The sequence below is a fragment of the Brassica napus genome, chromosome C5, assembly GCF_020379485.1.
Source record: "Brassica napus cultivar Da-Ae chromosome C5, Da-Ae, whole genome shotgun sequence".
In the NCBI taxonomy this organism is placed as follows: domain Eukaryota; kingdom Viridiplantae; phylum Streptophyta; class Magnoliopsida; order Brassicales; family Brassicaceae; genus Brassica; species Brassica napus.
In genome coordinates this window covers 11,940,652-11,949,017 of record NC_063448.1, presented here as the reverse complement: position 1 = coordinate 11,949,017, position 8,366 = coordinate 11,940,652, and the positions used below count along the sequence as shown (strand labels likewise).

The 8,366-nt window shown below is 37.3% G+C and overlaps 1 long non-coding RNA gene across 1 annotated transcript; it reads right to left on the bottom strand.

Moving 5' to 3' along the window:
* Positions 1 to 217: 217 nt before the first annotated feature.
* On the bottom strand, positions 218 to 552 carry LOC125586895. The gene is made up of 2 exons (XR_007323430.1): positions 370 to 552; positions 218 to 279 (listed from the first exon to the last, which is right to left on the bottom strand). It is a non-coding gene; the product is annotated as an uncharacterized LOC125586895 (long non-coding RNA).
* Positions 553 to 8,366: the final 7,814 nt, after the last annotated feature.

Genomic DNA, 8,366 nt, shown 5'->3' with positions numbered 1-8,366 from the left:
CAAACAAGTAAAAATCAAAACGGGTCCTCTTTTCTGATAAGTTTGGTGAGTGAATGCTTTCTCATGTCATAACATTTAAGAGAAAGACAGAGCAGGTCTACATGAATCAACAAACAAACAAAGAACAAAAACTTTATTCAGCTGTAACAAACTTAGAAACTGGGAAAAGAAAAGAAAAAAACTCGCACTTCTTTGTCTTGAATCTTTTGGTGATCTCTCAGTTCAGTTCTCCTCAGCTGCGGGTTTATCAATAAAAGTCTTCTTTATCCAATCAAATGGCTGCGATGAAACAAAATGAGATATGATACAAGTAACAATTCTTAAAGCGTTCATGAATCACCCACCACTATTCAAGAGGAATGGGCTTACTTGTACGACCCATATGGCGCCGGCTGCGGCGGCGATACCCCATCCCGCGGCGGCTTGTATATCCACCGATTGGATCTTTGGCTTCAAGGACTTGAGCGCACCTCCTCCTCCTCCTGGCATAACTGCTTCGATCTCTATCGAATCGACTCCCCCACACAAAGATCCTTAAAATGAAATGACGAATGTTTCGCCATTAAAAGAGAACTTCTTTCGACCTAGTCAAACGCTTCTTTTCACACTGCGTACCGTCCTACGTGTAAAAACTTGAACAACGTGCCGTTTATACTGTTTTCATTCGGAGACCTTTCGTTTTCGGGCTTTATATATATTTGGGTCCAGATTCGGTTAATATTTCTTCAATTTGAGTCTGTTATAAATGTATAACTCTGTTTAACTCGAATACATTTCGAGTTTTGATGATTATACTTTAGTTTTTAGCATATTTTAAATGTCATATCAAAATAAGAGTTGAAATAGTATTTTTAAGTACTAAGTTTTATATACTTATTTTATATACTAATTCAGATTTTTGATGATCGATTAATAATTACTTCGAATTCATGTATACTTTCTACCACCTTGATCCATTAGAATGTTTGTTTTTACAGCTCGAACAGGATACAAATTCGAATTTTTGGGGTCAGTTTGGTTTGGATCTCTAGATTGTTCATTCATATTTTTGTTTTTCAAATCGGCCCCGAAGCAATCAATATATCAAAAGAAAAGCTAAACCACCTCTTATAACATTCACTTATAAGAACAACAAAAAGAGCTATCAATATCCAAACAACCAACAAAATCATCATTCTATATTGGAGAACCAAGCTTCTCATTGCTCTTTCTTGGACTTTGTGGTTTACTAGCGGGTCGACGACCCTTATCATTAGGACCACCAATCACACCCCATTTCTCAAACTACGTCTGTCGTCTAGCCTTCGCCCTTTCTTTCTCCTCTTCAGATTTCTTGGAGTAACAATAAGTGTTGAATCCTAAAACCGATAATATAGTTTAAGGATCTTAATCAAACAATAAGTAGTGTTTTAGGGGCCAAAGATTTCGTTTATTGAAGTGTTAAACTAGATGCAGGGAATGACTAACTTGTCGTCAATTGCTATTTCTCTCTCGGTTTCTCTCTCTTGGACTTGTATTTTCCGTCTTTCTCTTGCTCTCCTTTTATTGACTATTTGTGGTTTAGATTCTACCTTCTCCCATCATTGCTTCCCTGGCTTGGAATAGTGTCGGCCGAATTGTTGACAGCTACGTTCAGCGTCGTAGTAGGATGTTAGCGTATTTTCCTTTACCAACACTCGGTTGCATGTGTCAGGTCCACCTGACGAGTAAGTAAGTCGTCTGACTCTTCGTTGATTGGGCTCTTGCCGGGCTGCGCTTCTTCTTCATATCTCTATTATTTTATTGGGCCGAGTTAACTCTCGGGTCCTGATGGTGATATGGGCCCATATCCAATTGTAAAGACAAGAAACTCCATACTCATACTTTGGAGCTTCCATGTCTTCATCACTAAAGGCTGCTTGCATCCGTAGCAGAGTTTATGAGTTCCTTGAGCTAAACCATGTTCCACAGATGCACGCTTGTCGAACACAAAGTATTTCCCTTCCCAAAAACTCTCTGTTTTAGGGACTTCTTCTAGGTACTTCAGTATCCCACCTTTTAGTGATACATACACCTGATAAAGAAATAATGTTAAATACCTCTTCGAAACCAAAGCTCAATGGTTAGAGGTTGTATTTAGGTTAAACCTCTTCGAAACCTTGGCTTAGAAGTAAACTTGAAGCTTTCTCACGCCTGATTCCTCCAATGCAGTACATTGCAATCCGTGGCAGCGTCTTTGCCTAATCAGCTTTGTCTTCTTTCTCCACAATTCCTTGTGTTTCATTGCCTTGTTGCTTCAACGCAAACTGATCCCCCACCCATGATGGAATCATGGAAAGTGTCTAAACGCTGTGGTACGTGGATCAACAGCTCCTTTAAACTTCCCAATCCTAGTCTCATACGTATTGCGCACATCAATCACTACCTGAAACATCTCACCAAGAGTAAACAAAGACACAAGATCTTGACTGATCTTGCTAGCAATTACATTAGCATTTCAAACTCAAGAGGCTGCCGTACGTATAAGGGTAGTGGGGATGACTTAAGATATAAAACAGAAGTATTAGTAAATAATGATAATGCATGGCTACATAACTATGAGTTGGGTCTAGTTGAATTATTGACGAGATTATACCTTTCTATACGTTTTTATTCCTGTTGTATCTAAATATTGAAACAATATAAAATTGTTTGTCCAAAGCCAGAAGTGGCCTTTACCATCCTTTCATTTTTTTGGCTTGATGCTTAATTAATTATTCTTAATATAAAAATTATCCTATTGGGTATTTGAACGAAATAGATTCAACTTAGACATTATTAAGCTATATGTTCCATTTAATTTCATCAAGGTTCTTGACAGATCATTATCCAGATTCAAGAGTAGTCTTTAACCATGGTGTATTGCTTCTTGTTCAGAACTCACAGGTGTCTCCACTTTCCTCAAACCATTCAAACGGACATCCCTCTGTATAAATGCCAACATGGAGAACGATAGATGAAGAAGATTAGAAAAACGTCATAAGCCTAAGGGACTAAGAAATGAAATAGTATGAATGTAATACTTAAAAGATAATCCGTCAATGTTCAAACTTCAACATAAAAATTGAAACAACAATAAGTAAACTAGTTCATATCTCTGTCTGGAACAAGTGCAAGTCTATCCTCCTAAATGTGTGAACAAGTGATCAACTAGAGATATAACCGAAGGGAAGCATACACAACAGGGGACATGCTAATCTGAATGAAATTGAAATCAAAATTAAAGCTAGAGATTGTATAACCTATACAAAACATAGAACATACTAACCTCTGCTGACATCCAATTTCTAGGGCTGCCTCTATGCCTTCGTGTGAAAGAATTTGTCCCAAGCTTTGTTGAAAATTGTCTTGCAATTTTCCCACATGTTTTCAGGTCTAAGTGGGTCCTCCCTTGAAGAAAATATTTGAAAAAAATAGAAAAGTCAGTTCATATTACAAAATCGAAATTGAATGATTTAATGGAAAATAAAATGTACACTCATTGCAACAGCTTTATCAATCCCGTATGCTCTAATTGGATGGATTCTCAAATTTCCAATCTTCAATATATTGTTTAATTTCATTTATCTTGAAAATAATGAAGATGACACCAGTTCCACAAAAACACAAAATAATTAGTACAAGTTCTTATAAGAAATAAAATAAAAGACCTGATAGAGAGGAAAGAGCTTAGAGAAAAGCGTCGGTGTCCCCCGACGACCGGTGGCGCGTCCGCGCGCGTGCCGGCGTCGGTGGTTCACCTTTTTTCGGTTAAGTCAAAGTTCTCCGCTGTGGGCTTCGATCTACCGATTCTCCCGACATGCTGACGTCTCTGGGCTAGGGTTTTGCGTCAAGGAAGGATCGGCTTGTACGGTGCTCCCTACGGCGGCGATGCTGTTTTCTCTGGATCCGTGGTGAGGGGCGAAGAACGGTTAATCGAAGCAGCAGTCGGCTCGTGAGTTCAGTTGTTATTCCCGGGGAGATGGAGGCTTCCACAGATCCGTCGCCGCCGGCTTTTGTTTCCGCAAGGTGGGAGTTTTCTGGCTTCGCCTTCGTCGGCTTTAGTTCCTGGAAGGTTAAGGCTACCGTAGCTTCTCCTTGCCGGTTTAAGTCTTTAGATGTGGTCCTGGAGTTTTTTCGGGGTTTAGTTTGTGAATCGGGTGGTTTCTTGCATGTCGCTCTAGAGCTAAAGCGCTTGAAGCGCTGGCCTTGTCGGATGAGCTCTCGAAGAGCGATGATGCTCTCCGACGGATAGATAGAGTTGAAAGAACAGTTATGATTTCGGAGGAGGCTCGTCAGGTTCTGAGCTCCGACGGAAGTAAGTTGGGGTGATGTGGTTCCGGTGTTGTGCCGGGGCGGAGATGGTTAAGTCGAGGCGGTGGAGACGCGTTTGCTCTTATGGTTGAGATGCTTCCACGTATCTAGCATTGGGTCTTCTTCAAGCGCGTGTTTGGGCTCCGTTTGACCGGGTAGTTTGGTTGGGCCGTAGGCCCGTTTAAGGAGTCTCGTTGTTTTCTGGGTTGTTGGCTTTCGGCCTTCTTTTATGTATTTGGGCCTTTCGGCTTTCACTTTGGGCTTGGCCGTCCATTAATAAAAATCAACCAGTTGGGGGAAAAAAAAAAAGACACCAGTTCCACCTAAGATGCATCCAGATATCCACACTTTGTGATTTCCACATGAACAGTGTAGCTGTTTAGCTGTTTGGAAAAACAAAAAGTCAAATCAAACACTAACATCATCTATCTACTTAAAACTAGAGCACATTGTCAATAATGAATGAGAAGGGATATAAATACTTAACATATAGACTTCACAGGATATAAATACTTAACATATAAACTTCACAAAAAGTTGGAAACAAAATAAGTAAACTAGTTTATGTCTCAGTCCGAAATGATTAGCGATTCTGTCCTCTTAAAGCTGTTTCCTTTCTTGGAACTCAATTTGTGCAGTAAATAAAAACTGCACTTCAACTAAATGTGTGCATTATACTATATCATTTAATTAAATTATGTACCATTTAAAATACATAAATATGTTTATTTTGAAATTTTCATTGAAAAAGTATTGAGATCTTTTATTTTAATTTTAAATTTGCATCGAAAAATATCACATCGAAAATTTTGGGATTAATGGTTTAAATTTTTTGCTACATCAAATATACAAATGTTAATAGTCCATATGAGTATGAAATCTCAATAACTAATTTATATTAAAATATACTATATATTTATGTCAATGTCATTGAAATTAAATTATATACCATATAAAATAAATAAAATAATTTATTTATTTATTTACCATAAAATATTGTAAATAAACAAGATGTATTATTTTGATTTATGTGATTATTCTAATCTCTTATATATTAATTGAGAAACAATTGATTACTCTAACAAGTGTAAGATTTTACTAATTAATACTATTCGAAAATATTACAAGAGATCAATACAACGAAGATTTACTTAGAAGCTATTGAAATCACCTAGCGAGAACATGGACTGCACAACAAATTTGCTTTCCTAACCCTAACCCTCTTTCAATTCGTCACAACACCGACAAAGAGTATAGGAAGTGTTGATTGACAATCTGAAATGGTAACGTTTTTTACGTTCATCCCATTGTTTTCCTTAAATGGGCCTAGAACAATTTTTAATGATTAACTAAATACGCCACGTACATAGTAAAATGTGTTTTGGTTTAAAAATTGTTGCATATCCAAAATCAATATGAACCATCATCATTTTCGTTTCAAATTTTGTTACAATAAAAAAATATAGGGTTGGGCAAAAAATCCAAATCCAAAAACCGAACCAAACCCGATCCATAAAATAGTACCGAACTTTAACCAAAGTTGGTTAGATATCAGAATGGGTTCAAAATTTTGTTATCTAGAGAACAGAAATAGAACCTGATCTGAACCAAAATATTTCGGGTATCCGAAAAAATCTGAACCAGATTTATATACTTAAATATATTAATCATTTCTAAATTTAATATCTAAAAGAATATACATAATATATATGATGTTTTTAAGTTGTCCAAAATACTCAGAAATATATACAAATAGTTATAAGTACATATTTAAAATAGCTAAACGAAAGGTCTGAGCCTACGAAAATTAACCTGTGCGCCACAGGGAAACCGTTGACTCGCCGCCTTCGCGGTCGCCGCAGGCGACCGAGCACGCCATCCTCGCGACCAGCGTCGCTGAAGACCCTTAAGGAACAAACACTCGACCGGATTGATAAAGAATGGATATGAACTCCAAAGGAGAACTGGATGGGATGAATGGTGACACAAAAGGCTGCGGAAAGACCTCTTGATACTACCAGACTTCGATCGTTGCCGGATGTGACGCACCTGTCCAACAGAAGAAGGATCGAAACTTGGAGATAACCTCACCAAGAAACTAAGAGGTGTTATAAACAAAGAACAAAGAGATAAACTCATAAAAAGGAGAAAACAATCTGTTTTATTTCGTGGCTTATGAGCCATATATATAGGATATGTAGTCAAAGAAAGCCATAAACAATTATGGAAAATACAAACCTAGGAAAAGACAACATTGACTAGAAAATAATAAAGGGAGTCAAGTTGTTGAAATTGATGAAGACTGGGCAAAGTGACTTCTCCTTCTGTCCAGGTTCATTCTGGTCTTGCTGGTACTTGGTGTAAGGATCAGGACGTGATCAGGACGATCCACACGGCCTGTCGGGTGATTAACACGAATGGACTGAACTATCGGATGATCTGCTGAACCAAGTTGTGTACTGTTGTGAAACAAGTCCTTGGACAGCTCAAATATCCATGCCTTAGTGAAATATGAAAGATAAAAATCCATCATAGGGTCGGACACTGAAGCAAGAACTTCAGCACAGCCTTCGGGACACACGGGACGCACTAAAAGGGCCATAAGGGAAAATCTGTGAACATCTTTGGATTCTTCTCGTTCCAAGTGGATTCTGACTTGACGAACAGTTTTAGAATGTTGAAATGGTTGGGAAAGAAGTGATGTGGGTCGATCAATTCCATCTCTAGGTCGTGGTTCAAGACTGAGCTCCATTACGGGTGTATGTGGGTCGATGCAGTGGACAGAACGTGCGGTACAGTCGGGGTGATAGGATGGGACAGTATACTTAAAATACTAAACTACTTAAATATCTATTGATTTCCTATCCATGTATTTAAGCTAAACCAATTTTTATGTTAAGCATACATTATTCAAATTTATATGTTATATATTATTTTTATTTTTATTTTTTGAAGAATTTAAAGTATATATTAACTTTAATTTTTTTAAAAATTAAATAGGTTATCCGAACCAAAACCCAAATGAAATCCGCAAAGATTCGAACCGAACCAAACCGCAAAGATCTGAACCTAACCGAATCAAATGGTACCCGAATGCCACTTCTAATCAAATATAAAAAAAATAATTGATAACAAAATGTATATTGTTTATAATATTTAATAGAATATATTTTAAAAAATTTAACTCGCGCAGAGGGCGGATTATCATCTAGTTACTAAATATCATCAATTATTTTAACATCAAATTTATGAAAACTTTACAACATTCTATACATAATATATATTTTCATATAATATTTATATTCCGGAATTCGCGGGAAACCATCTAGAATACAAAAAGGAGAACTGACGAGAATATCTAGTAAATATGATTGGATTACATAACTTTCTATTGATAAAAAGAATAGCTTTGTACAGTTCAGTGCCCTGGTTTCACTATACTATACTAAGGCACAGTGAGCGTTATGAAATTGTTTCAAAATCGAACGTTGGTGCACGTGGGAAAGAAGAGAACATAATGAAACAATTTCAAAATCGATGATTGTCGCACGTGGGAAGAAGAGAACATTATGAAATAACCGAAAATCCGGTTCAGTTTGGTTATGAAACAATTTCAAAATCTCTTTCTCTCCCCTATTTCCCTAGAAAATTAAATTCTCTCTGCTTTGAATTCCATCAAAGATTCATCAGAGGTAACGAAGTATTTTCGCTTTTGGGAATCTCTTTCCATTAATTTCGATCACCTTTTGGAATTGATGATGTGGTTTGGATTTGAATTTATCTAGTGGATTGAATCTGATTTTTGTTTTCAGCAAACATCGAGAATCTAAAGATGCAAGAGGCGAGAGACAGAACGGAGAGTGTCGTAGGCGCGGGGGCGGGGGGGGGGGGGGGGAACCCACGAATTGGTTGAAGAAGGAACCATGCTGCTGATTGTTCAATGGTTAAGTAATCGACAAGATCCGATGGAAGCCGATTTAAGGCTGTTTGAACCAAATCAACCTGAAACAAAAGCAAATGGGATGAGTATGAATCAAACTAATAATAAAAGAGAG